The sequence below is a fragment of the Lissotriton helveticus genome, chromosome 2_2, assembly GCF_964261635.1.
Source record: "Lissotriton helveticus chromosome 2_2, aLisHel1.1, whole genome shotgun sequence".
NCBI classification, from domain to species: Eukaryota; Metazoa; Chordata; class Amphibia; order Caudata; family Salamandridae; genus Lissotriton; species Lissotriton helveticus.
In genome coordinates this window covers 9,712,173-9,738,798 of record NC_136060.1, presented here as the reverse complement: position 1 = coordinate 9,738,798, position 26,626 = coordinate 9,712,173, and positions in this window count along the sequence as shown.

Sequence of the window (26,626 nt, the reverse complement as noted above, 5' to 3'; positions counted from 1 at the left end):
TAATATATATATCTATATATATATATAGTTATAGTTAGGACCTATTTTCCATAGGGAATCCGCAACATTCTATTTGGAATAACGTTGGCGCCGGTTGACGAATTTTCGCGAAATTTTCAAAACTGCCGGGGCGCTCCTTTCCGCACCTATCCTGAATGTCGCGGGATGATTCGTGTAGCGGGGGGGGGCGCGAAAAAAGGGGTGTCCCAAAACATGTATTCCCCATGCAAGTTTCCATAGGAACCGTTCGTCCCGGCTACAACCTGAACTGCTAAACGGAATTACACCAAATTTGGCAAAGAGGTAGTCCTTAGTTCAGATTCATACTTTTTGCTTAAATGGTGTAAATCCGTTCAGTAGTTCCTGAGAAAATCACATTTAAAAGTACATACATATCTATGGGCACGCAGGATCTGCGCATCCTAAGCGCACCCTGCTGTGCACAAGCTTTATTCTAATTGGCAGTCAACACTCCAAATCAGGTAGTGTTGGCAGCCATCTTGTGCCTCGGTAGAACCGAGGCACAAGAAATCAGCAAAAGAAATGCGAAAACGCTAAAAGGGGGCAGGGTAGAAACACCCTGACCCCCTAGGCCTGCTCAGGGGGTCTCACAAGGACCACCAAAGCCCCCATTTTTTTTTTAAAATCGGCAAAATCCGCGCAGGATGCGCAGATCTTGCTGATAAAAAAAAACGGAAGCGCGGGCTCCCGTGCTTCTTTGGTAACTGGCCCCCGGGGGGGATAAATCCCGGGGGCAATAGTTATGTGAAGGGGGCCCAGAGGGGCTCAAAGGGGCCCCCCGGCCCCGGGGACCACCATCCCGGGGCATCTTTCAATTGTGTGGGGGAGCTCTCAGACCCCCCAGCCCTGTGGACCGCCACACACCGGGGCTTCTTGAAATTAGTTGGGGGCTCTCAGGCCCCCACATCCCCGGGGACCTCCACCCCCGGGGCTAATTGTAATTAGGTGGGGGCTCTCTTGCCCCATCAGCCGGGGACCGCCACCCCCAGGGCTTCTTTAAAGTTGTTGGGGGCTCTCAGACCCACGAGCCCCGGGGACCTCCACCCCCCAGGGATTTTTTAAAAAAATGGAAGGGGGCTTACGGCCCCTCGCAGCCCCAGGGACCACTCCCCCGGGGCTTTTTTAAAAATAAAATACCCTGTGTGGTGGGGCTCAAGCCCCCCACAAGCCCCGGGGACCTCCACCTCCCTGGGGCTCTAACTATGTAAATTGGGGGTCCGTGACGGACCCCCCAGCCCTGGGGACTCCCACCCCTGGGGCTTTGAAAAAGGTGGGAGGGGAGCCGAGCAGCCCCCCTCCTGGAGCCCTCAAGGGCCCTGGGGACAGCCACCCCCAGGACATGCTCCTGCAGTGTCCCAGGGTGCCCACTCCCCAGTCACTGACGTTTGCAATGACAGGGCGGGAGCCTCGCGGCTCCCACCCTGTCATTGCAAACTGCTTTGCTATTTGGAAGCTCTCTTCCAAATAGCAAAGCAGATTGCTTTTCCACATGGTGAGCAGCATGTTTGTTGCTCCCCGTGTGGAAAAGCAATGCCGGCTCCTGCAGGAGGCGGGGAGCTGGCTGGGACCATGGGGGGATTGGGGACCCCACCCACAGCCCCCCAACGGAGAGGGCCAGCCCCGGGGGATTGGGTCCCCGGGGCTATTAGTTGCCCGGGAGGGAGAACACGTGGCCCCACTACACAAATAAAAAAAAACATAATAATACAAAACAAGGCCGGCCTTCGGGGGATGGGGTCATAAGAGGCCACAGGAGGGGGGCCAGGCAGCACCACTCCAAAATAATAGTAAAAAAAGAAAAGGGCCATGCCTCAGGCAAATTATTGTCTCGGGAGGGGGGCCACGCGTTCCCCCTTCACGATTTCTACTTTAAAAAAAAAATTGGGGGCAGGCCCTGGGTATTGGGGTCCCCAGGGCCAATAAATTAGAAAAAAGGAGGACCAAACAGCCCCCTTCTTTAAAAAAACGAGAAAAAAACGGGATCGCGCCTGAGACCACGCCCCCTCTTTGCATCACTCTCCGAACGCGCCCCCTGGCGCGTTTGCAGATGAGGAACAAATTCCCTTTGAATACTGGGGTCCCTGGGGGCCAACTAGCCCACCAGGAACCTCCAGTAAGAGCCATGGAGCTGCGTTGCAGAGTGTTGTAAAAAGGGGCGTGGCCTCTGAACACCTCTCTGCAACACAGCTCCCTGGTGCATACTGGAAGTGCCTGGTGGGCTAGTTGGGCCCCCAGGGGACCTCAGGATTGAAGAGGAATTAATTCCCCAACTTAAAACACGCCACAGGGCGTGTTTGCAGACATGTCACCTCAGGCCCCGCCCCCTTCCTTTACCATTGTGCAAACACACACTGTGGTGCATTTTAAGTTGAGGAATTAATTCCTCTACAATCTTGAGTGTCCCTAGGGGCCAACTAGCCCACCAGGATGCGCCAGGGAGCTGCGTTGCAGAGAGGTGTTCAGAGGCCACGCCCCTTTTAACACCTCTTTGCAATGCAGCTCGGTGGCGCTTACTGGAGGTACCTAGTGGGCTAGTTGGACCCTAGGGACTCTCTGAATTCAAGGGGACTTAATCTCTCAACTTAGAACGGCCACATGGCGCGTTTACACAGTGGTGAAGGGAGGGGACGGGGCCTGAGGTGACATGTGCAAAAGCGCTCTGTGGCGCGTTTTAAGTTGGGGAAAACATTCCCCTTCAATCCTGAGGGACCCTGGGGGCCAACTAGCCCACCAGGTGCTGCGCTGCGTTGCAGAGAGGTGGTCTAGGCCGTACCCCTTTTTACATCTCTCTGCTATGCAACTCTGTGGCGTTTACTGGATGTACCTAGTGGGCTAGTTGGACCCTAGGGACCCTCAGGATTGAAGGGGAATAATTTCCCCAACTTAAAACGTGCCACATGGTGTGTTTGCACAGTGGTGAAGGGAGGGGTTGGTGTCAGTAAGTGGCTCTATATACTGGACCGAAGTAAAATCAGCCAAACTATAAATTCCGATTTACTCACCAGTTATCAGGAGAGACCTCAGTGCTGCATCTTTGATCGCAGTACTGATCCTGAAAAGTAATTCTAACCGTACTTACCAGTATCTTGAATTTCCTTCCACAGGCTAACATTGACTGGTTTCACTTGGAAATTCTGCTAAGTGAGGAGTTTTGGAACTTTAAAATATTCCTCTAAAATCAGCCGAACTACAAATTCCAATTTACTCACCTGTTATCAGGAGAGACATCAGTTCTGCATCTTTAAACCCAGTACTGATCCTGAAAAGTAATTCTAGCCATACTTACCAGTAACTTGAATTTCCTTTCATAGGCTAACATTAACTGGTTTAATTGGGAAATTCTTCTAAGTGTGGAGTTTTGGAACTTTAAAATATTCCTCTAAAATCAGCCCTACTACAAATTCCGATTTACTCGTTTGTTATCAGGAGAGACCTCAGTGCTGTATCGTTGAGCCCAGTACTGATACTGAAAAGTAATTCTAACCGTACTTACCGGTAACTTGAATTTCCTTCCATAGGATATTATTGCCTGCTTTTTGCTGAAAAAGTTTCTAAGTGTGGAGTTTTGGAACTTTAAAATATTCACCTAAAATCATCCGAACAATAAATTCCGATTTACTCACCTGTTATCAGGAGAGAACACAGTGCTGCATATTTTAGCCCAGCACTGACCCTGAAAAGTAATTCTAACCGTACTTACCAGTAACTTGTATTTCCTTCCATAGGAATCCATTGTCTGGCTTTCACCAGAAAAGATTCTAAGTGTCGATTTTCACAAACTACAAATATTCCTGTATGACTTAAACGCATTCTTTCAAATGTTTACAGGAGATGCACCAGTGCTGGATCCAGGGTCCACCACTGAAATAGAAAAAGTAACGATAACACTACTTACCTGCTAAGTGAATTTTCTCCCATAGGAGAACATTGGTGATTCTTTTAAAATACAATAATACTAGCAGCCCGTCCCGACCTTGTCCGGGAGCATTTAGGCTTCCCCTACCCCCGCCTGGCCCGACATTGCCCAGCAGCCAGTGCCCTCGCCCGCCCCACCAGCAGCCCGTGCCCCCGCCCGCCCCGTCCCCCACCTCGTCCCCCGCCTGCCCCGAGCCCGATCATTGTTTTAGTAATTTCCCGTCCCCTGCCTGGCCTGACACCCGCCTGCCCCGACATTGTCCCCGGAGCATTACCTGAGCCGCAGGTCCTAATTTCACCGCTCCAATTTCCCGTCCTCTGCCTGGCCCGACACACGCCTGCCTCGACATTGTCCCTGGAGCCTTACCAGAGCCGCAGGTCCTCATTTTACCGCTCCTCGCGCCTCAGCCGCCAGTCCTCATTTCTCCGCTCCGCCGCTCTGCTCCTCCCCACCTGTCCGCCGCCGCTCGTCCCCCGCGCCATGTACGCCTCTCCGCTGCTCCTACCGCCGCTGGCCTCACGCCACCGCTCCTCCCCCGTGCCATGTCTGCCGCTCCTTGGACGCCTCTCCTCCCCGTACTGACGTGAGCACGCACGTCCCGGCCGGCGCTACTTTGGGGGGGACTACTTTTAAAAAATATATAAATATTGTAAATAACGTTTTATTTTGTCATTGATATAGCCTATAACCATCTACCTACCCTGACGATTTCAACAGTGTATCGGGTGTGTAGATTGGCGCTGTGGTTCCCGAGTTTACCCGCCTCAAAGCCTGAAAGTTCTTACTTTATTATAGTAGTATAGATATAGATTCCTTAAACATCACTACTGTAACCAAAACGCTTTTACTCAACCGTTTACAGGAGATGTCCCAGGACTGAATCTAGGATCCAGTACTGTGGTTAGAAAAGTAATCCATAAAGTAACTAATTGCATTTAACTAGAAATTCCTATTGAGCTCAATGTTGCATTGTGTTTGAAATAGTGATGCCCATTGCAACAACTGTAACTACTGTACTTAAAAGTCTATTGATTATTTGCAAAGTATTTAAACTAAAGTAATTCATTCCGAGAAAATATATTTTGTAATGTAATGTATAATGTAATTATAGTGTAATTTAAAAAATAAAATATCAAAAAAATAAATAGTGTTTAAAAAAATGTCGAAAATCAGAATAAAAAATAAATATAACAATTAATACATTTAAAAATTGTCATTTAAAAAACCATTGAAATTCTCTGGAAAAACCATAGGTCTCAGACATGTTATAGTTCGGAATTAGTAATTAAAAAACCTTCGAAATTCAATGAAAAAATCATAGGTTTCAGACATGTTATAGTTAGGAATGAGCATTTAAAAAACCTTAGAAATTCACTGAAAAAAACATAGCTTTTAGGGGTGTTATAGTTAGCTGGATATTTCACTTGTACAAAAGCATTGAAATTCCTCTGTTATAGTTAGTTGTACTAAGTATGACTCGCGCGCCCACAATCCACTGCTGATGATGTCACATATATAAGTGACATCACTGATGACATCACTGACGACATCTCAAATGACATCACTGATGACATCACTGATGACATCATCCACGTGACAATCTGATACATCTCATCATACACTAGTATAACCTTTCAACTAAGCCTGGGCGTAGTGTGGGGAGTGGGGCTCCACGGAGCTACGCGAAGTGGGCGAGAAGCTACGCCCACTCCTGCACTCCGCGTAGCCCCACTACGCACCTCCCTCCCGCTCTCCCCTAGATACATTATTTAAGCAACTACCCTGAAAAATACAATTATAAAGCACTTACCTTGTCCGGGGCTCGTCCGGGGCTCCCTCTTTGAATAGCGTCCTTTCCTGGATACCAATGCGCATGCGCGGGCGGCCGCGCATGCGCATTTGTTTCCAGGAAAGGACGCTATTCAAAGAGGGAGCCCCGGACGAGCCCCGGACAAGGTAAGTGCTTTATAATTGTATTTTTCAGGGTAGTTGCTTAAATAATGTTTCTAGGGGAGGGCGGGAGGGAGGCGGGTGGCGGCCGACTCGGCTACGCCCACGGAGTGGGCGTAGTGTTGCCGGCTACGCTGTCTACGCAAAATGCATAGAAGGCAACACTACGCCTACTCCGTGGGCGTAGCCGAATCGGACGCCCAGGGTTACTTTCAACACTCATTATAAAATATGGAGTGCCATATTTGAAACCATTGACACACTGTTGGAACTGGCCCTTTTTGCAGGGTTATCCCCAAACTTTGTGCTTCTTCCTCCCTTATTTTTCCTGACCTGTGGCTGTTGGCAATAGGACTCTGCGCGCTTTACCACTGCTGATCAGTGCTAAAGTGCATATGCTCTCTGTGTAAATTGTTATGGTAATTGGTTATCCATGATTAGCATATTTGTAACCCACAGAAGTCCCTAGTAAAGTGCACTGAGTGTGCCAGGGCTGGTGATACAAATGCTACTAGTGGGCTTGCAGCACTGGTTGTGCCACCCACATGAGTAGCCCTAAAATGGTGTCTCAGGCCTGCCATCACAGTGCCTGTGTGCAGTCTGTGAACTGCCATGTCCTCCTGGTCAGTGTCCCCACTGACCAGGCCTAACCCTTCCCTTTCTGTGCACATTGGTCACCCCTATGGAAGGCCCATGGTACCCCCTTGGGTAGGGTGCAGTGTATGTGAAAGGTAGAGTATGTACTGGTGCAGTGACATGCTGTGGTAGTGAATTACAGTCATTTTCATTTTTCACTATTATAAGGCTATCTTGCCCATAGGCTGTCATGGGGAATGCTGGCTACAATGGCTACCAGCATATCCTAAACAAAGAGAATCCACTCCTTGGGTGTATCCTCCAGAAGTGGGGAACACCCTTGTTGTTTTTGGTCCCCTCACACACCAACAGGCCCCTTGGTGTCATGCTTTATCATCGGGGTCATCGTACCCCTCTGCGGGGTACGGCGTGCTGCGACCTACGAATACGCGGGAGCGCTTAAGATAACTATGTGTGGTGTGGATGGGGTATTCAAATGTGAGTGTAAAGTGGGGTTTAGATCTAAGTGAGTGAAGTTTAAAAAGAAACCTGGCCTGTGGGTAACAAAAAAACTTATAATGGGCCCCCAGGCTGGTACTATTAAAATAGAGTGTGGGAGGTTGATAATGCAAACAATGTGCACTACCTCCTGTCTGTGTGCGTCACACAGACAGGAGGTAGTGCACATCCTGTTGGTGTGTGAGGGGACCAAAAACAACAAGGGTGTTCCCCACTTCTGGAGGATACACCCAAGGAGTGGATTCTTTTTGTTTATGTACATTTGACCAGGGAGAACGAATCCATTTCAATATATATCTCTCTCCCCCCCCCTTGTTAGAAATAATACCAGCATATCTTCCCATAGGAGCAAGATAGGACATAAAAGTCTGGTATCCCTGAACTCAGAATTTAATAACGCATCTTTTAGGAAAGGTGGTTTTTAAATCCTGTGTTGGAGAACAGCACTTTTAAAAAGTAGCTGTTCTCTTGTCTGACCTTTCTGTGTGCCTTGGCTGGTTTGTGAATTGACTGTCTGGTGTGTGAGTGACAGGGCTGGGGGATTCCAGGAGACAGAATAAGTCAGCCCAGTGGTGAATAGAGAGATTTGCATCTAGATGGGAGGGAGGAGTTGCACCTGGGACCTGAATAGGACTGTGCCCGCGCCCCACAGTGCTGGCTCCACCCCTGTGGTGCGTCTGATGTCTCTGCCCTGCACTATTAAAGGAGAGAAGGAATCATGTCAACAAAGTGCTCCAGGGCTGTGCTTTCCCTCCACAATGCTGGCTCCAGCTCCTGCTGGGCGGTTGATGACCCTGCCCCTCTCTCTGAAAGGAAGGGAGAGGCCAGGAAAACAAAGTGCTCAAGGAACACACAGAACTGGTTCAGACCGGGCTCAGAGCCCTCCTGCAAAAAAAAACCAAAGACTTTTAGGGGTATTAGTACAGGACCCCTGACTACAGAAAGTTAGATCATCCTGGAATCAAGAAGGAACCTTTGCCAAGGAGAAAGCTGAAACTGAAGAAGGAAGACTGTCCTGCTGTTGCTCTGCTGGACTGACCTGCTGTTGCTTTGCTGCCAAAGAGAGGGGAAGGACTTTGCTTTGTGCTGTGTCCCCTTGCTTGAAGGAATCTCCAAGGGCCTGAGAAGAGCTAGAGCTCCCTATTTTTGAAGTCCCAGGAACAAAAGAACTTCACCCACAGCTTCCCTGAACTCTGCTGAGAGAGTTCTGTCTTTTCTAGAGTGTTTGGGCCAGTTGTGGTGCCTCTGGAAGTTGTACCTGTGTTGGGAAGCTGGAAACCAAGCTTTTAAAGACTTTCTGCAAGTTTTGTCGCATTGCTCGCTTGCGGAGTGCAGCCCCAACAGTGCGAGGAAATTCCCGCTGCTACGAAGGTCGAGATCGTCGCAGCACCTGTTGCCGCTGCCAGAGCCGTCACATCCTTTGTTGCGGGACACACCAGACCGGTGCGGGAAGATTACCATTGCTGCGAGTGTCGCCGCAGAGCCTGTCGCTGTTGGGTGAGATCGCTGCACTGCTTGCTTGCGGACTGCATCACGTCGCTGCGAGTGTCATCGCAGAAGCCATCGCATCGAGGAGCTGCGAGAGAGAGATCACTGCTGGTCCGCGCATCGTCACCCCGGAGATCGTCTTAACTCCAAAGATCATCGCATCGTACCGTTGCAAGAGAAAACTTCCTACGGAACCTACGCACCGGAATCCATACAAGTCTGCCTTCCTCCCCTTACAGACCGGATTTGTCGCAACACGCCCGCTGCTTCAGCGGGGTTGTCGCATCGCCTCCCCAAGGTCTCAGGAGCAACGCATTGCTTGTTTTCCACCGCGCCAGCTTCTGCTTTGGAACTTTGTCACTTCTAAAAAGGTACTGTTGGCAAAACGTGACGCAACTGTGAACTTTTCACACAACTGTGGATTATTTTATCGCAACCTTAAGAACTCTTTTGCAACCATATTCTTGAACTGTGTATGTTGGATTTTTGTTGTTTTGGTCTTGTGTAGTTTAGATTAAATACCTTTATTTTTCTAAACTGTTGTGGAGTCAGTTTGTGGTGTTTTCACTGTGTTACTGTGAGTGTTGGTACACATACTTTAAACATTGCTTTTGGATAAGCCTCACTGCTTGTGCCAAGCTACCAAGGGGGTGAGCAGAGGTTATCTAAAGAGTGTTTCCTTCTTACCCTGACTAGAAGCAAGGGCCCCTATTTGGACAGTGGTGCCTAACTCTGTCAACTAGAGACCCCCAGTTCTAACACACACCAATGCAAGTTTCTAAAAACCCACTCAGTGATTGTGTTTGTTGGACATGTATCAATGAGAAATATATTTACTCATCACCACACCCATAAAGAGATTCACTCACCCAAACAACTGTTTCCACATACAGTCATAACCTCATTGTTAGGAATTGGGGCTTTGGGGCTAGTCCTCTCTCAGTGACCACGTATTGACATCACATGACCAGTGGGCGGTGGGATAAATGATGGGCCTGAGGACTGTGCGGCGTTCATTGACCTAGTAGTCAAGTTGAACCATCGGGTATCGGAGCGGCGTGGAGAACGCAGTCAGTTCCAGGCTTCCCGAGCCAGTTATGCGAAAGCTGAGGCAAGACCAGTGGAGAGTAAGACAGCGCCCGAGCCCATGGAAATAGGAGGGGTAAGGGGACCATTGACTCCGGAGGAGAAAAAGAGGAGGAGAGAGAAAAATCTATGTCTATATTGCGGACAGGGAGGTCATTTCGCACGGGAATGTCCTGTGAAACCGTCAGGTGTAGGGTTTGGCAAAAAGGTAGCCTGTGTACAGGTGGGCTGTCATATGCACGAAGAACGGAACACACAGTATGAGGTGGTCGGAGTCGTAGATCAAGTCCCAAGGCATTTTGTTATCAATGCCCATTTGTTACTCTCGGCACATAATCATGTTCCTGTGTCGGTGTTGCTGGATTCCGGTGCTACCGGGAATTTTATTGATATTTCTATGGCAGAGAAATTGATGATTCCTTGTCAGCTGAAAGAACAACCGGAGCCGGTAAGGGCTATTGATGGGACTGAGTTAACCTCTGGCTGCATCACCCGTCAGACAGCTCCCCTACGCCTATTGTGTGAGAACGGGCATTCCGAACAAGTGAGCTTCGATTTGATTGATGCCCCCTCTTTTGGGTTGGTGTTGGGAGTACCGTTGTTGCAGAAGCACAACCCTAAGATTGATTGGGTCCATTGGATTCAGTGCACTGCCTGAAGAACTGCTATAGGGTGGCTGGGGAGCAGATGAATCCATTGTCCTGTGCTGTGGTTGATGTGCGTTTTGTCCCGCCACAGTATTCTGCCTTTGAGGACGTCTTTGATAAAGGATGTGCTCGGGGTCTTCCTCCGCATCGGTCTTACGACTGTAAGATCGATTTGGTGCCAGGGGTTCCGCTGCCTTGCAGCCGTATCTATGCCCTGTCGGAACCCGAAGAGAAACATCTGAAAGAATACATCGATGAGATGTTGCAGTTGGGTTTTATTTGTCCCTCCTCCTCGCCTGTGTCATCGGCCATATTTTTCATCCCGAAGAAGGAGGGGACGTTGAGGGCTTGTGTGGATTATAGAACATTGAATACCGCTACCATAAAGAACAGGTACCCTCTTCCACTCATCTCTGTGTTACTGGACCAGCTCCGCAAAGCAACGGTGTTCACCAAACTAGATTTGCGGGGCGCTTACCATCTTATTCGGGTTCGGCCAGGAGATGAGTGGAAGACGGCATTTAAAACAAAGTACGGTCTGTTCGAGTACACTGTAATGCCGTTTGGCTTATGCAATGCACCAGCGGCATTTCAGTTTTTTATTAATGAGGTCCTCAGTAAATATCTAGACCGAACTGTTATCGTCTATCTGGACGACATTCTTGTCTACTCCGAGATCAGGGCAGAGCATACTGAACACGTGTTACAAGTGTTGCAGACATTACAGGAACATCAGCTTTTCGCTAAACTGGAGAAGTGTCAGTTTAGTACCCCTGAGGTGGAGTTTTTGGGGTTCATTATTTCGGAGGGAGGTATTCAGATGGACCCAAAGAAGATACAGGCCATTGAGACCTGGCCTGTGCCGACCACTGTGAAACAGATCCAAGTGCTTCTGGGTTTCGCCAATTTCTATCGGCGGTTCATATCACATTTCTCTGATATAGTGGCGCCCATGACCCGCCTCTTGAGGAAGGGTGTCCCTTTTGATTGGACCAGTGAGACTCAGGACGCTTTTCGACAACTGCTGAAGTAGTTCACCACGGCCCCGGTGTTGGTGCATCCTGATCCTGCCCTGCCGTTTTTTGTTGAGACTGACGCTTCTATGTGTGCTGTGGGTGGGGTGTTATCCCAACGTGATGAAGCCACCGGTCACATGCACCCCATTGCCTTTTTCTCTAAAACCTTGTTGCCGACGGAACGTAACTACACTGTGGCAGAACGGGAACTGCTGGCTGTGAAATTGGCTATCGAGGAGTGGCGTCACTATTTATGGGGCGCCAGGCATGTCATCACCATCTATACCGATCACAAAAACCTAGAGTTTTTCCGCTCCGCTAGAGCGTTGACACCTTGACAGATGCGGTGGGTCCTATTCTTTAGTGAATTCGATTTCGTCATTACGTATAGGCCTGCGGCTCAGCAGATTAAATCCGATGCTCTTTCTTGGATCCATGTTGATCCCAAAGAAGCCAAAGAAGAAGGAGCCATGAGTGATGGCAGATCTATGATAGATGGGGAGCGTATAGTGGGGGCACTTGTCGTAATTGGCTTGGCCGCGTTAGCGATTAGCTGAAACTACACGCTGTCCTCCTTAACTTGGCTATGTATGAAAACGCCATTTTGAATGTTGCGGCAGCCATCTTAGACCATAAGCGGCCTCGTGGCCGGCGTGCCCCTTTAGTCCGTTGTCCGTTCCACTGACCACTTCAGTCTGCCCAGCAACAGGCTATTGTTAGTACTGGTCAAGCTTGCACATGCGCAGTCCCAACTGACCAGTAAGCCTTCAGGAATGTGCGCCAAACTGACCAGCGGAGTTGTGCCCCCTCCAATGAGCTGGCAGTGTTCCAAAACATGACCATATATGTATATAAATGTGTCCTAACGTGTGCCGCCTACCTTTTATTGCCCCAAAACTGTATATAAATCGGGGTCACACCGGTGTTCGGTGTGATACCTCTTGCATTACCAAAGGGTGCTGTTTGAGTGTACCACCACCCCATGGGGTCTCAATAAACTTGTTCTTTGCCTTTTACAGTTTCCGTGCCAACAGTGCTTGAGTGTAAGTGGGTTATCTTCGGAGCATGTAGGCCTTGGGAACCCTGATTACTACAAATTGGCGACCACGAAGGGACTCATCGGTGACTCGGATGCCCGAAGGAGAGGTCGTGACGAAGGCTTGGAAACTCGCCATGGACGCGCGCTGCCACGAGTGACCCGAGTCTTGGCTCCCACGGTGTTTCTTCCTTTCCTTCCGATCTGACCTTCCAGGTGGCGCCGGTCCCCGACTGAGTTTTCGATCGTCTGTGTTGCCGGGAAAGGGCCGTTTGGCTGATTTGATCACAAGACCTTGGCAGTTGGAATCTGGATATTTGAGAATTTGGGTAAGAGTTGTGTTCGGTAAGGTAGTCTTCGGACGCTTACTGAAGTTCTATGATTTGTGTTCGGTAAGGTAGTCCTCGGGCGCTTGCCGAAGTCCTACGATCTGTGATTTGCCTTGAGTTAGCTAACGTTTGTGAATTTGTGATCTTTGAACTTATATGTGTAGTGCACTTCACATAGGCAGGCATGTAGAGATGTTTCTCTAACTTTGTTTTTTTCCTCTGAACGGCACAGTTGTGTGAAGTACTGTAAGTGCCATTTTGTGCGGTGTCACGCTTTCGTGATACTTTTTGAACATGCCTGTTTTTAGCACACTCCGAGGGATGTGCTGTCTTGGAGAGGGTACCATAATTAGGTTAGCGGAAGCACAGCCGGCTCCCCCAGAGGGAACACCAAATCGCGAGATGTACATCAAACTTGGCCTTCCCCCTATTATGTACAGTAAATTATGGCATAAGTACACAAAGGCCGATCCTGAATTGCAATGGCCTCTACATGGGTCATTTGATTTACGTAAAGTACAGTTTGTAGAGCAATGTTTGTTTCAACGCAGGTCTAGACAAAACATGTTTGATTGTGTGCGAATGTGGGAGAAAGCGGTGCGTGAGCGTATGAAGCGTGAAGTTGCCTTGGCGGACAAAGAGCAGCGCAAGGCTGCTCGGGATAAGGCTTTACAGCTTGAGGAAAAGGAGGCTCAGGAGAAGAAAGAGAGAGAGGAACGGGAACGTAAATTGCAAACGACTGGTCAATTTCCTATTCGCCGACCGCTTTATCCTGTCCTTAATAATGAATTTGATGATTTTTCATTGCTAGATCGGTCACCGCCTCCGTACGTTTCGCCGACGGCTCCAGCTGAAGATCCGGGAGATGATGGGCAGGATAAGTCGGAAAAGAAAGGTGTATCTGCTCTCAGGTTTACTGCGGAGAGGTCCGCACATTTACGTAGTTGGGCTCGTAAAGTGAATAAGAACTGTGTTTCTCAGTCTGAGGTGATTGCAGAGAGGGGTAAATGGTCGGAACTTGAATTAATGTACTTTTTGTCTAGTTTGGCGGATGAAGTTGTTGCCGCATATCGTGATCTTTCAGACACGTTAGAACCTAAAGCTTTGTCAGTGCATCGTGAGAATTTGGATAAAGGTTTATTTGATCTTGCAGATGTTGATGACCTATTCAAGCAACTGATCCAATTGCGAGATGAAACGACCAGATTGCGGGAGGAGCGGAAAAGGAGGCAAAAGGAGGCCGAATCGGCGCCTGATGAGCAGATTAAGGAGTGTTCTCTCCGGGGTTCAGATAAGAGTTCTGCGTTGCATGTTATGCCTATGCGTGAAGCCGCGCCCTTGTATGTTCCACCAAAAGGGGAAGGTACAGATGGTGATAAATCGTCAAAGGATGCGAAAGGGTATTTTGTGTATAACTGGGTATACACGCCTTGGAATAGAGCAGATGTTATGGCATTGAAAAATTCTCTACCTGATCTTCGAACAAAATCCGGCGGCATTTTATGAAGGGGTGGAAGGGGCTATTTCGTCTTGTGTGATGACTCTTGTGGATATAGATTTGTTCTTTGGGTTAATTTTACCACCTGATATGTGGAGGCAGATTCGTAAAAATAATGATGAAACAATATTGGGGGGCACATGGAAAAAAATAAATGCTGCCGATTTAGATAGGGAACCGGCATGTAAGCCTTGTCAGTTAATTCTAGATCTTCCGGCAGCTATTTTGATTAAATTAAAGACGCTTGTTCCCTCTAAAAAGATCGATTGGACTATGCTAACGTCGTGTAAACAGAAACCCGATGAAACAGTTTCAGATTTCTTTACACGTTTTGAGGAGGCATTCCATGATTACAGTGGTCAATCTTTAACAGACGATACGGGTCGGCATCTGTTTGTAGATAAGTATGTGGCTAATCTCCTACCGGAGATTGCAAAACGATTGAAGTCGAGTGAAAGTTCCTGGGCCACGGCGACCCCAGCGTCCTTGTTAACTATGGCTCAGTACTATGAGCGGCAGGAATTGGAGGCTAAAGAAAGTGTAGAGAAAAAGGCGAAGGAATTGAAAACGAAGGTGATGTTGGCGCAGGTTCAGGGGACACAGGGTAGAGGGAATGATAGAGGTAGACGAGGTGAAGGAAATACGTCGTATGGTCGTACGGACATAGCGGGGGATCAGTGCGCTTATTGTAAGGAGTTTGGGCATTGGGCCGAAGATTGTCCGGTACTTCGTGAACAGCGTAGTCAGCGTGGTCGAGGAGGCGGAAGGTCGAGAGGAGGTTATGCGGGAGCGAGAGGTGGCGGAAGTGATCGTGGAAGGGTTGAGGAGAGGGGCCGTGGCCAGGATGAACGTAACACGTTTGATAGGCGGAATCAATATCAGATTTCGGAGGGTGAGAATGTGGAGCATCAGGATTATGTGCGTGCATAGGACTGCGTAGGATGGGGTAAGGAATCAGTTGAAGTGCCGGTAGATCAGCAGGGTCCATATGTAACAGCGGGTATTCTGGGTTCTACTGATCAATTTCTAGTTGACACAGGAGCTACACGTAGCGCTTTGTCGAAAAACTTGGTTCCGAGGGCTCACCTGTCTGGCGAAATGATTACATGTGTAGGGTTTGATGGCACACCCTCCCCCAGCCCATTGTCCAAGCCCCTTGCACTATGTCTTGACAAATACCTTAGTTTTGGTCAATTTTTGTTATCACCCCATACACCAGATAATATCCTGGGTATTGATTTGCTTAAACATTTTCGAGCAACGATACGTTGCGCTCCTGAGGGAGTGAGGGTTATCCTGAATGACAATTATCCTGACCCCGACAGGTTTTACGCCATCTCAGAAATTCCAGCCTTGGCCTCTCTGCCGCATATGTTATGGGCGACCTCAGATACGGATGTGGGAGAGATGCGTATTCCACCAATACACATTACTGTTAAGGAGGGGGCCCCTCTACCACGAGTACCACAGTATAAGATCTCGAGAGAAGGTGAACTTGCATTGACACATATTGTTCAGGATTTGATTTCTGCAGGGGTTGTGGAGGAGGTCCCTTATAATGTTTGCAACAGTCCTATTCTTCCGATTCTTAAACGAGATACTGACAACAAAGTCTATCGCTTTATTATTGACTTGCGAGAGATCAATAAAATTGTCATTCCCCAATACCCGGTGGTGTCCGATATTACGACTCTGCTTACGCTGGTCCCACCCACGGCCACCACGTTTAGCGTAATCGATTTAAAGAATGCGTTCTTTTCCATTCCTGTTCATTCTGATAGCAGATACTTGTTTGGCTTCACGTTAAATAATAAATCGTATAGATTTTGTCGTGTTCCCCAAGGTTATACTGAAAGCCCTAGCATCTACAGCCAGGCTTTGAAAAGGCAGCTAGATTCGTTTAAATTGCAGTCTGGCGTTGCTCTCATCCAGTACGTGGATGACCTTCTGCTTGCTGCTGACACTTATGCACAATGTGAGGAAAGTACACTTGCGTTGCTTTCCTTTTTGGCGCAAACCAATCATAAGGTTTCGAAAAAGAAACTCCAATACTGTAGACCTCAGGTGACCTACCTCGGTCATCTGTTGTCTAAGGAGGGGCGTGCATTAACATCTGATCGAATTCAAGCAATTTTAGATACACCAGTCCCCCGCACGCAGAGAGATGTACGTGCCTTCATAGGATTGACATCTTTTTGTAGACAGTGGATTATGGGTTTTTCACACATCATAAAACCCTTACTAGCATTATTGTCCAAAGCTACACCAATGCCTCTAGAATGGACAGATGATTGTCAGAAGGCTTTTGAACAGTTGAGACAGGCCCTTTGTTCTGCACCCGTGTTAGGCACACCAGACTACACGAAACTTTTCACATTGTACGTACACGAGAATGATGGGTGCGCGTTGTCAGTGTTAGTGCAACTACACGGGGATAAGCAGAGACCATGTGCATACTTCTCTGCCATTTTGGATCCTGTAGCACGAGGGTTGCCTGTGTGTTTTCGAGCGGTAGCAGCAACGGCAGTGGCCATACGACAGAGTGAGGGAATAGTGTTATCGCATAAACTGCTGGTGTTAGTTCCTCACGCAGTAGATGCTCTGTTAAACCAAACAAAGACCCAATACCTCACGAGTGCACGGCTAACAGGATACGAGCTGACACTTTTGGCGCCACATATTACACTAAAAAGATGCGCTACCCTGAACCCTGCCACTTTATTGCCCTATCCGGCCGAGGAGGGTCAGGAAGAAAAACATCATGATTGTGTTTTCCTGACCGAGGAACAGACAAAGGGTCGTGTCGACTTACAGGATGCACCACTTCCAGATGTGGATGGGGAACTGTGGGTTGATGGATCATGTTTAAGGCTGCCAGATGGTACGACTTCCGCAGCTTATGCGATCACGACACTTAAGACAGTGGTAGAAACAGCTAGGATACCACAGAAATCGGCTCAGGCAGCAGAGCTGATAGCTTTGACAAGAGCCTGCGAATTGAGTGCTGGCCTATGTGTGAACATATATACAGACAGCCGGTACGCCTTCGGAGTAGCACATGACTTCGGGCTACTCTGGAGGGAGCGTGGGTTTCTGACATCTCATGGAGAACACATTATGCACGGAGAGCTAGTGCGTGATCTCCTAAATGCGTTGCTTGGCCCAAAGAAAGTAGCGATAGTAAAATGCAGTGCTCATAAAAGGATCACGGATAAAGTGGGCCAAGGAAATGCCTTTGCAGACAGCATAGCTAGACAAACGGCTATGTCCCGAACTAGCTCCCCCATGTATGTGATACAATCGCAAGCTGAGCGATGGAGTGATGCTAGAGCAGAAATATTGGACATTCAAAAATCAGCTACTGAATCTGAACTTGCGGCATGGGCAGCAGATGGGGTACTAGATGACGAGGGTTGTTGGAGAAGCAAAGACATGGAGAAATGGAAATTGCCTGCGGCTTACTTGCAGGCGATGGTCCAGATGACACATGGACTGGCGCATGTCGGAGCTCTTGCAATTACTCGGCTGTTAACACGAGCTTGGGAACATCCTGAGATCGCTAATACTGCGAAGAGAGTAGTGCAGACCTGCCTGGTTTGTTTACAACACAATCCCGGAAAGGGGACCCATACTCCGAAAGGAGGGTTCGTTCCACCTTCTGCACCATTTGAGGTACTCCAAATGGATTACATCCAACTCGAGCACTGCAACAACCTGAAGTATGTCCTAGTGGTGGTATGTGCCTTTAGTAAATGGGTTGAGGCCTTCCCCACGAAAGACAATACGGCTTTGACAACAGCCAAGGTGTTGCTTAAGGAATTCTTCCCTCGCTTTGGAGTTTGCAAATTTCTGTGGAGCGATAATGGGCCTCATTTTGTCGGAAAGATTGTGGAGTATGTACTGAAGGGGTTAGGGATTCAGCAGAAGTTCCACGCTGTATTCCACCCGCAGTCGGCAGGTCTGGTTGAGCGGTACAATGCTACGTTGAAACTTAAGCTGGCCAAAATTGTGGCGTCTACATCGTTGAAGTGGCCAGACGCTTTGCCGCTAGCACTGCTCTCTCTCAGATCAGTACCCCATTCACGAACTGGCCTTACCCCCTATGAGGTGGTGTTTGGGCGCCCCATGAATATCTGGGGGGTGCCTAAGCCGCGATTAATACATGATGTGCCTTGTGTTATGATGAACGACTATTTGGCACGATTAACAAATGATTTACTCTCTATTCATCAGCAGGTTCGAGAAGCGCTCCCTGACAACTCTACTGGAGAGGGCCATGATCTCCGTCCTGGGGATCACGTCATGATTCGGACGTTTGAGAGAGCAAGCAGTTTGGAGCCCAGGTGGAAAGGCCCCGAACAGGTCCTCCTTGCAACCCGAACAGCTGTACGAGTGACCAACAGGAAGCGGTGGGTGCATTCGACACATTGCCGCCGTGTCTCTCCGGATCTGGTGACCCCTGCTGTGCTGACCGACTACAAGGAGATTTTGGAGAAAGAAAAGAGCCCAGCTGTGACGTCGGCCGAAGTTGAGGGAGCCTTCCCGGACCACGCTGTTGCCGGACGAGAGCGCTACAACTTGCGTCCTCGATAAGAAGATTTTTTTTGTATTTTTAATGACTGGTTGGTTACCGCTCCAGGTTTGTGAAACGGAACCCGGGAATTCCAAGGGGGGGGGATCAGTTCTGCCAGTGTAGCGACACCCGTCTTGGCCCGGAGAAGAAAAACAACGGCTACCTCGGAGTTCAGCACCGCATTTTTCTTTTTTTTAGGTATACACGTACGTGTATCTGAGACTCTGGGAACAATTTGTGCTATTTGAGACTTTTGCACGAGTATTCCTGAACTATGGAATCAACGGCATCACGAGATAAACGAATATTGGGTGCCTTTCTCTTTGTTCTGACTATTGTGGTGATAGCTGTAATAGCCTGGGTAGTTGAACTTGTGGTGCCTGTACGTGAACATTTGCTGCCGTCTACCCCGGCTCCATCTGAACATTTTCACTTTACATTACCCTATCACGAAGAACGACATCGGCAAACCTATCTGAATAACAGTTTTATTCAGATTCTTCATCACACACATAATATGACCAATACCTCAAATTGCTGGGTGTGTGGGATGTTGCCAGGGCACCAGAAAAGAGGGGGCACCCCACTCATTCCACTCCCGTTTTCGCACAATGGATCATGTAACGCCTGGTACACCCTCCTCTTTACCTTGAGATGGCCAACCAAAGGGGGGGTGCTTTTCCGTTTGAACAAAGTATGCACCCATGACAAGGATGGGTTTCCGCGGGCTGAGGGTACTCGATTTGAATGGGAGGAGTACAGGCCTGATAATATGTCTGCCCCACGTGTGTACAGCAACCAGAGAAATGTAAATGTATCCAGTGCACATGTTATTAATGTTATTGCCACTAAAGCCGATTTGTGTATTAGGAATAAGGGTTCGGTTGCAGTGGGGAAAAGCGAATGTAACTCTACCCTTACTTTTGATAGTCCGAATGGCATCTCATTTGTAGCATCACGAAACACGTACTTCATTTGTGGAACGAAGGGTTACCATCAGCTTCCATTGGGATGGTTGGGCACTTGCTATGTATCGTTTGTGCTACCTCCTGTATTCATTGCCCCACCAATGTATCACAATGATTATACTTTGTATCATGATTTCGTCCTGAATAGGGTTAAACGGACTGTTGTCTTGGATGACATAGACCAAACCGATACTGCTTTGCAACAGTATGTGGACTTCCATTTGGGACTATTTTCCTTCGTGGGGGCTGCACTGAACAGCCGGAAAATAAGACGACTGACACGTGTTGTTGAGGCTGTAGCGAATGACACTGCCATTGCCTTGGGAAACATCACTGAGGAACTACAGATTTCTAGAATTGTTACGCTCCAAAACAGGATGGTGTTGGATGTAGTTCTGGCTGATCGTGGGGGGGCATGTAGAATCATCGGAAGCAGCTGCTGTGTATACATTCAGGACAATTCTCCATCTGTTTATGATGCCATATCCAAGCTCCACAAGATCGCAGCTGAGATACATCCGGACAATGGAACTTGGACACTTTCAGGATGGTTCTGGTCCATGCTTGCTACCTGGGGCTGGAAACTGTTGACGATTCTATGTATAATCGTGGGAGCAATGTTTTTCATATGCCTATGTATTCAATGTGGCCCAGCCTTATGTTCTATGTGTCTATCAGCTTGCATACCATCAAGACGAGCTCTTGCTCATGACAAAATGATGCTTCATAAGGAAGTAACACGAATAATGTTAATAGACATCGAGGACGAACATCCTGATTATGTTCACTATGAGGTAGATTCAGCTAAACGCTAAAAGGGTCGTCTGTCGTAATTGGCATGGCCGCGTTAGCGATTAGCTGAAACTACACGCTGTCCTCATTAACTTGGCTATGTATGAAAACGCCATTTTGAATGTTGCGGCAGCCATCTTAGACCATAAGCGGCCTCGTGGCCGGCGTGCCCCTTTAGTCCGTTGTCCGTTCCACTGACCACTTCAGTCTGCCCAGCAACAGGCTATTGTTAGTACTGGTCAAGCTTGCACATGCGCAGTCCCAACTGACCAGTAAGCCTTCAGGAATGTGCGCCAAACTGACCAGCGGAGTTGTGCCCCCTCCAATGAGCTGGCAGTGTTCCAAAACATGACCATATATGTATATAAATGTGTCCTAACTTGTGCCGCCTACCTTTTATTGCCCCAAAACTGTATATAAATCGGGGTCACACCGGTGTTCGGTGTGATACCTCTTGCATTACCAAAGGGTGCTGTTTGAGTGTACCACCACCCCATGGGGTCTCAATAAACTTGTTCTTTGCCTTTTACAGTTTCCGTGCCAACAGTGCTTGAGTGTAAGTGGGTTATCTTCGGAGCATGTAGGCCTTGGGAACCCTGATTACTACACACTGACTGGGGATGATTTTCCCATTCTTGTGAAAGAGCAGCTGAACCAGTTGGATTTGGCCCCTTGGTTGTCTTTGCCTCAGGTTACAGTAAAGGAGGGGTTGTTGTATCATGAGACTGAATTATTCATCCCCCCTTCTTTGAGGGATAAGGTTTTGGAGTGGTGTCATTCTTCCGCTTTGGTGGCGCATCCGGGGATACGGAAAACGAAGGAAGTATGCATGAGGTGGTTTTGGTGGGAAACCATGTCCAGAGATATTCAGGAGTATGTGGGTGCTTGTCCCATCTGTGCCACCAGTAAGCCTTTGCACAGCAAGCCCTCGGGGCTTTTGCAACCCTTGGAGGTACCTCCTTCTCCTTGGCACACCATAAGCATGGATTTTGTGACCGATTTACCATCTATCTCTGGTTACACCACCATACTGGTGGTGGTGGATTTATTCACCAAAATGGCGCATTTTATCCCGCTTCCCAAACTCCCTGCGGCAAAAGAGATGGCGGTGGTTTTTATGTCCTCTGTAGTTCGGTTACATAGGTTACCAGCTGCGATAGTATCTGACCGAGGGGCACAGTTCGTGTCTCATTTCTGGACTGAACTTTGTTTTGTACTCAAGACGGAGTTACGATTGTCTTCGGCTTACCATCCTCAGTCTGATGGTCAGACTGAGCGAACCAATCAGACAATGGAGCAATATCTGAGGTGTCTGGTCACGTCTTTGTCTTGCGATTGGGTGACAGCTCTACCCATTGCGGAGTTTGCTTATAACAACAGTTTGCATTCCGCTCTGGGTATGACCCCTTTCTATTGTTCGCTTGGATACCATCCTAGGGCGGTGGCTATACAACCCACGGGACGTGTGCCAGCCATCGATGATGTGTGTGGGCGATTGAGGAACATCTGGAGTTTGGCCAGGGAAAGTTTAATAGGCGCTAAGGCTGCTATGAAGACACAGGCAGACAAACATCGGGTCCCGGCTCCCTCCTATAAAGTGGGGGATCTAGTGTGACTAGCTTCTCGTAATCTGAGAATACAGGGGTCACGCAAATTGCAGCCTCGGTTTGTGGGTCCCTTTCCAGTAACTCAGGTTATCAATCCGGTGGCTATGAAGCTCAAGTTACCCCAAGAGTACGGGGTGCATCCCGTGTTTCACACATCATTGTTGAAACCCCACATACCCTCGGGTCAAGTGTTGCCCCCTCCTCCTCCAGTGGTGGTTGATGGCCAGGTGGAATTTGAGGTTCAGGCTATCATAGATTCCAGGCGGGTTAGGGGTCGTCTTTTCTATCTGGTGGATTGGAAGGGTTATACACGGGAGGACAGGACTTGGGAACCAGCTGGGGGGGTGCATGCACCACATCTGGTTCGACTGTTCCATAGACAACATCCCTTGAAACCCCGCCCGGTGGGGAGGATCGTTGGGGGGGGTACTGTTAGGAATTGGGGCTTTGGGGCTAGTCCTCTCTCAGTGACCACGTATTGACATCACATGACCAGTGGGCGGTGGGATAAATGATGGTCCTACCTTTACCTCATTGCTTGTTATTGCCATTGTGAGGACTCTGGTATCCTGGTCTCTTGGTTGCTGCTTTGCTGAATATTACTTGCTGTCCTGGATTCCCTTCCCCTCTGTCCTGGATCCCCTTCCCCTCTTTCTCACGGGCTCGTGAGAACGGTACTTGGTCCTGGTTTTGCTTTCCCTGTTTGTAATCTCCCTTCCCTTCGATAGATAGAGAGTTTCATGTTCCGTTTCTTTCTGCCCCTTCCCTTTTTTCCCCTTTGTATGTATCCCAGCATTCGTATTTTGTTGTTTGTTCATGGTGGTTCGGGGGCTCCCGTTCGCCATGTTTTGGTGTTGATTTAATGCCCTTTTTGTTTGGTGCAAAAGAGGAGGACGCTAGCAGTTTTCAAAGCGTCTTGCCGGCTTCTGGCATTTCCTCACTTAGACGCCTATCCGAGTCGTTTTAGACGGTAGTGACGTTTCGGGTCACTCCGCGAAGGGCTTGTTTACGAAACGCTGGGAATCTCGGGGCTCCCGAAGTTCTTTCTACCCCAGTCCCTTTCCCTTATGAACCTGGTAAAGTAAAGAAGGGTTTTTTTTCTGAACTTGACACCTCTGTTGTCATAGTCCTTTTTTCCCCTCTCGTATAAAAGCATAAAACGGAGAGCGAAGGACAAAGTGTATGAAAGCTCCCGATTGGCCTGTTATTGCAGGAGTTTATATTGGAATGCCTACGGTATAATTCCTGTGCCTGCTGCCTTCACGGAGCTGAGCCTGCGCTGCCCACTGGTAAGAGACATCGTGAATGTTGTGGCAGGACGTGGTCACTAGAGGTGGGATAGTGCAGTGTGTAACATAAGCTTATATGTTATGTACGATCTCTTTTATAGCGCACGGCTACCCCTGAGGGTGTCCCGGCGCTTTAGCAAAGAGACCTGAATCCAGAAAAACAACCAACAGCAGCTCACAAGTGGTCACAGAGGTCAGGCAGAAAAGATCCAAGTCTTCAGCTCCTTTCTAAAGATGAAGAGACTGTTAACTTTCCGCATAGAAATCGGGAGCCCATTCCAATGGAGGGCCGCCAGATAGCAGAAAGACAGTCCTCCCATCCGAGCACGTTTGATAGGCGGGACAACGATCGTAGCTGATGTGGCCGATCGCAGCATTCTCCTAGGCGCATAAAAAGCCATTCGCTTCCTAATGTAGTTAGGACCTACAGAGTGAAGGGCTTTAAACGCCAAAGTCAGGGTCTTAAAGATGATTCGTTTTGAGATGGGGAGCCAGTGTAACTCTATATAAGGTGTGTCCTTTGTTTTCTATAGGTGCAGAAGCGTGGAGGAGGGAGCTGTGTCCTATCGTTCTATACGGGTGGAAGACTTGGTGTCTCCTCCATTACCACCCTCTTTTCAGGTTCACTGGTGCACTCATAGTGGTTCTCTTGTGAGGGGGACGTTTACAACGGGCTAAAGGAGAGCCCAGGACTCACCTGCGACGCCGTTTCTGCATCCAGCCAAGACCCGAGGACACAGGGGCTCGCCTCCCGCAGCCGCTCAGCACACTACAGGTGTGGCCGCCGAGTGGAGCGCGGGCCTGCTGGACTCCATTACCCAGCAGCCCTAGCGCCCGGATACCGCGACAGGGGCGCATAAAGCACAGCGTTTGCCCCGGCAGAGCGGGGACGTTTACAACGGGCTAAAGGAGAGCCCAGGACTCACCAGCGATGCCGTTTCTGCACCCAGCCAAGACCCGAGGACACAGGGGCTCGCCTCCCGCAGCCGCTCAGCACACTACAGGTGCGGCCGCCGAGTGGAGCGCGGGCCTGCTGGACTCCATTACCCAGCAGCCCTAGCACCCGGATACCGCGCCAGGGGCGCATAAAGCACAGCGTTTGCCCCGGCAGAGCGGGGACGTTTACAACGGGCTAAAGGAGAGCCCAGGACTCACCAGCGACGCCGTTTCTGCACCCAGCCAAGACCCGAGGACACAGGGGCTCGCCTCCCGCAGCCGCTCAGCACACTACAGGTGCGGCCGCCGAGTGGAGCGCGGGCCTGCTGGACTCCATTACCCAGCAGCCCTAGCGCCCGGATACCGCGCCAGGGGCGCATAAAGCACAGCGTTTGCCCCGGCAGAGCGGGGACGTTTACAACGGGCTAAAGGAGAGCCCAGGACTCACCAGCGACGCCGTTTCTGCACCCAGCCAAGACCCGAGGACACAGGGGCTCGCCTCCCGCAGCCGCTCAGCACACTACAGGTGCGGCCGCCGAGTGGAGCGCGGGCCTGCTGGACTCCATTACCCAGCAGCCCTAGCGCCCGGATACCGCGCCAGGGGCGCATAAAGCACAGCATTTGCCCCCGCGACGCGGGACGCGCGCGGGAGAAGCCCGGGACAACGGCGGGCCCTCTACGGCCCTCCAGAGGCTGAAGGAGGACGGGACGGGTGTAGCCCTCTAACATTCATACTCCAAGGTATTAGACAACTCTGACTCTGTGTTTGGGTAGTTGCATTGAGGATTAAGGACTATGGACCAAATTGTTTAACATTTGGATTGGGAGAATGAACATATTGATTATTAGCTATCTGTTATGATTTGAATTACAGATCGCGTGGCTACGTATAATCTGCCCTAGGTACCTGGGTATTTGTATATTCGCATATTGAAGTGCCTAACAGGTTTCTAATTTTTGATCCCACTTCGTGATAGGCTTAGTTTACTACTACCTATTGTCAACATGTCTCCAAGGGGGAGTCGCAGTAGAACAGCAGCTGCTGGGGGTAGTACTAAAACTGGCCCTATTGACAGCTTTATAATTAAGGCCAATGATGCTATAAACCAGGGCATATCTCTTCTAGAACGTAGGGTTTCACAAGATCTCGCCCATGCCAAACGTTCTTCCCTGGGACTTATTGCTTCCGCCACCACACCTATCCAGGTCGTGCCTACTAACATTAGACTCTTATTAAATGCGTGTGTCGATATTCATACCATCCCAAACGAAGTAAATCTATCTGCCTCTATTCCCCTGATAGACTCCGACACAGATATTAGCATGGATTTAGAGAAGACCCCTGACTTGCATATGACCCCCACCCCTGAAATTATATCAGTAGAAAACACGAGGGAATTAAGGGGCAGACGCGAGGGTGCTATTAAAAAATTACAACAAAAACAATATGCACCTAAGCCTCAACCTTCAAAGGCTAGAAAACATGCCCTGCCCCAAAGTCAAACTGGGAAAGATGTAAATTCTAATTCCAATCTAAACACAAGCAGGACTAAGGAGACTACTAAGGATGATGAGGACGAAGAAAGAGAGGAGGAGCAGCAAGGTGGGATAGTAGTAAAGGATGGTAAAATAAATGACCACACTGAAACAGCAAATGACTTTATGCTGGCAAAATTGGGTGAACTTCTTAGCATTTATCTATCCCCCATTGGAAGCAGGCTCTCCCGGATAGAAAAACAAATAGCTGAACTAATTACCCCTATCAAGAGCCTATCCAAAATAAATGTTGCAAATGATGTAACTAAACCTACTACCACCAAAACAGTAGGTCCTGAACCTAACACCTCTCAAGCACTAACTACAAACGTAGTTATTACACCCAAACCACCCCTAGGTCCACCGAAGGGGATAAGTGTTAGCCAACCAACAGCTAATTGTAACAATGTAGCCTTAGCTATAAGGAAGGATCAGAATACCAAACAGACAAGTGTGCCTATGGCTGGCCAGCTTTCGAATCCCGTAAGTGGTTCCACCTTGGTCCAACCGCCACAAAAAACAACTAGACAGGCTCCCTCCCGTATTAATCTCCCACCAGAATGCGGGGCTTATGTCCTTGTTCTAGTTAATGTTTCTAAATTAAGGAAGGACCAAGAGGAAACTCCTACATCCCTTAAAAATAAAACCTTACACTGGTTAATTGCAAACTGCAATTTTCCTATAGAAGGTGCAAGGGAGATTATTAATACTCAGAGAGTGCGTTGGATAGGCCCACTTAGAAAAAAGTTTGAGGGTGATTGTGTTACAATTAATTTTAAGAACCCACAATGGGCAGAGAAAACACTAGTAAGTGCCCTATTACCCTCAACACGGGAATTCAAT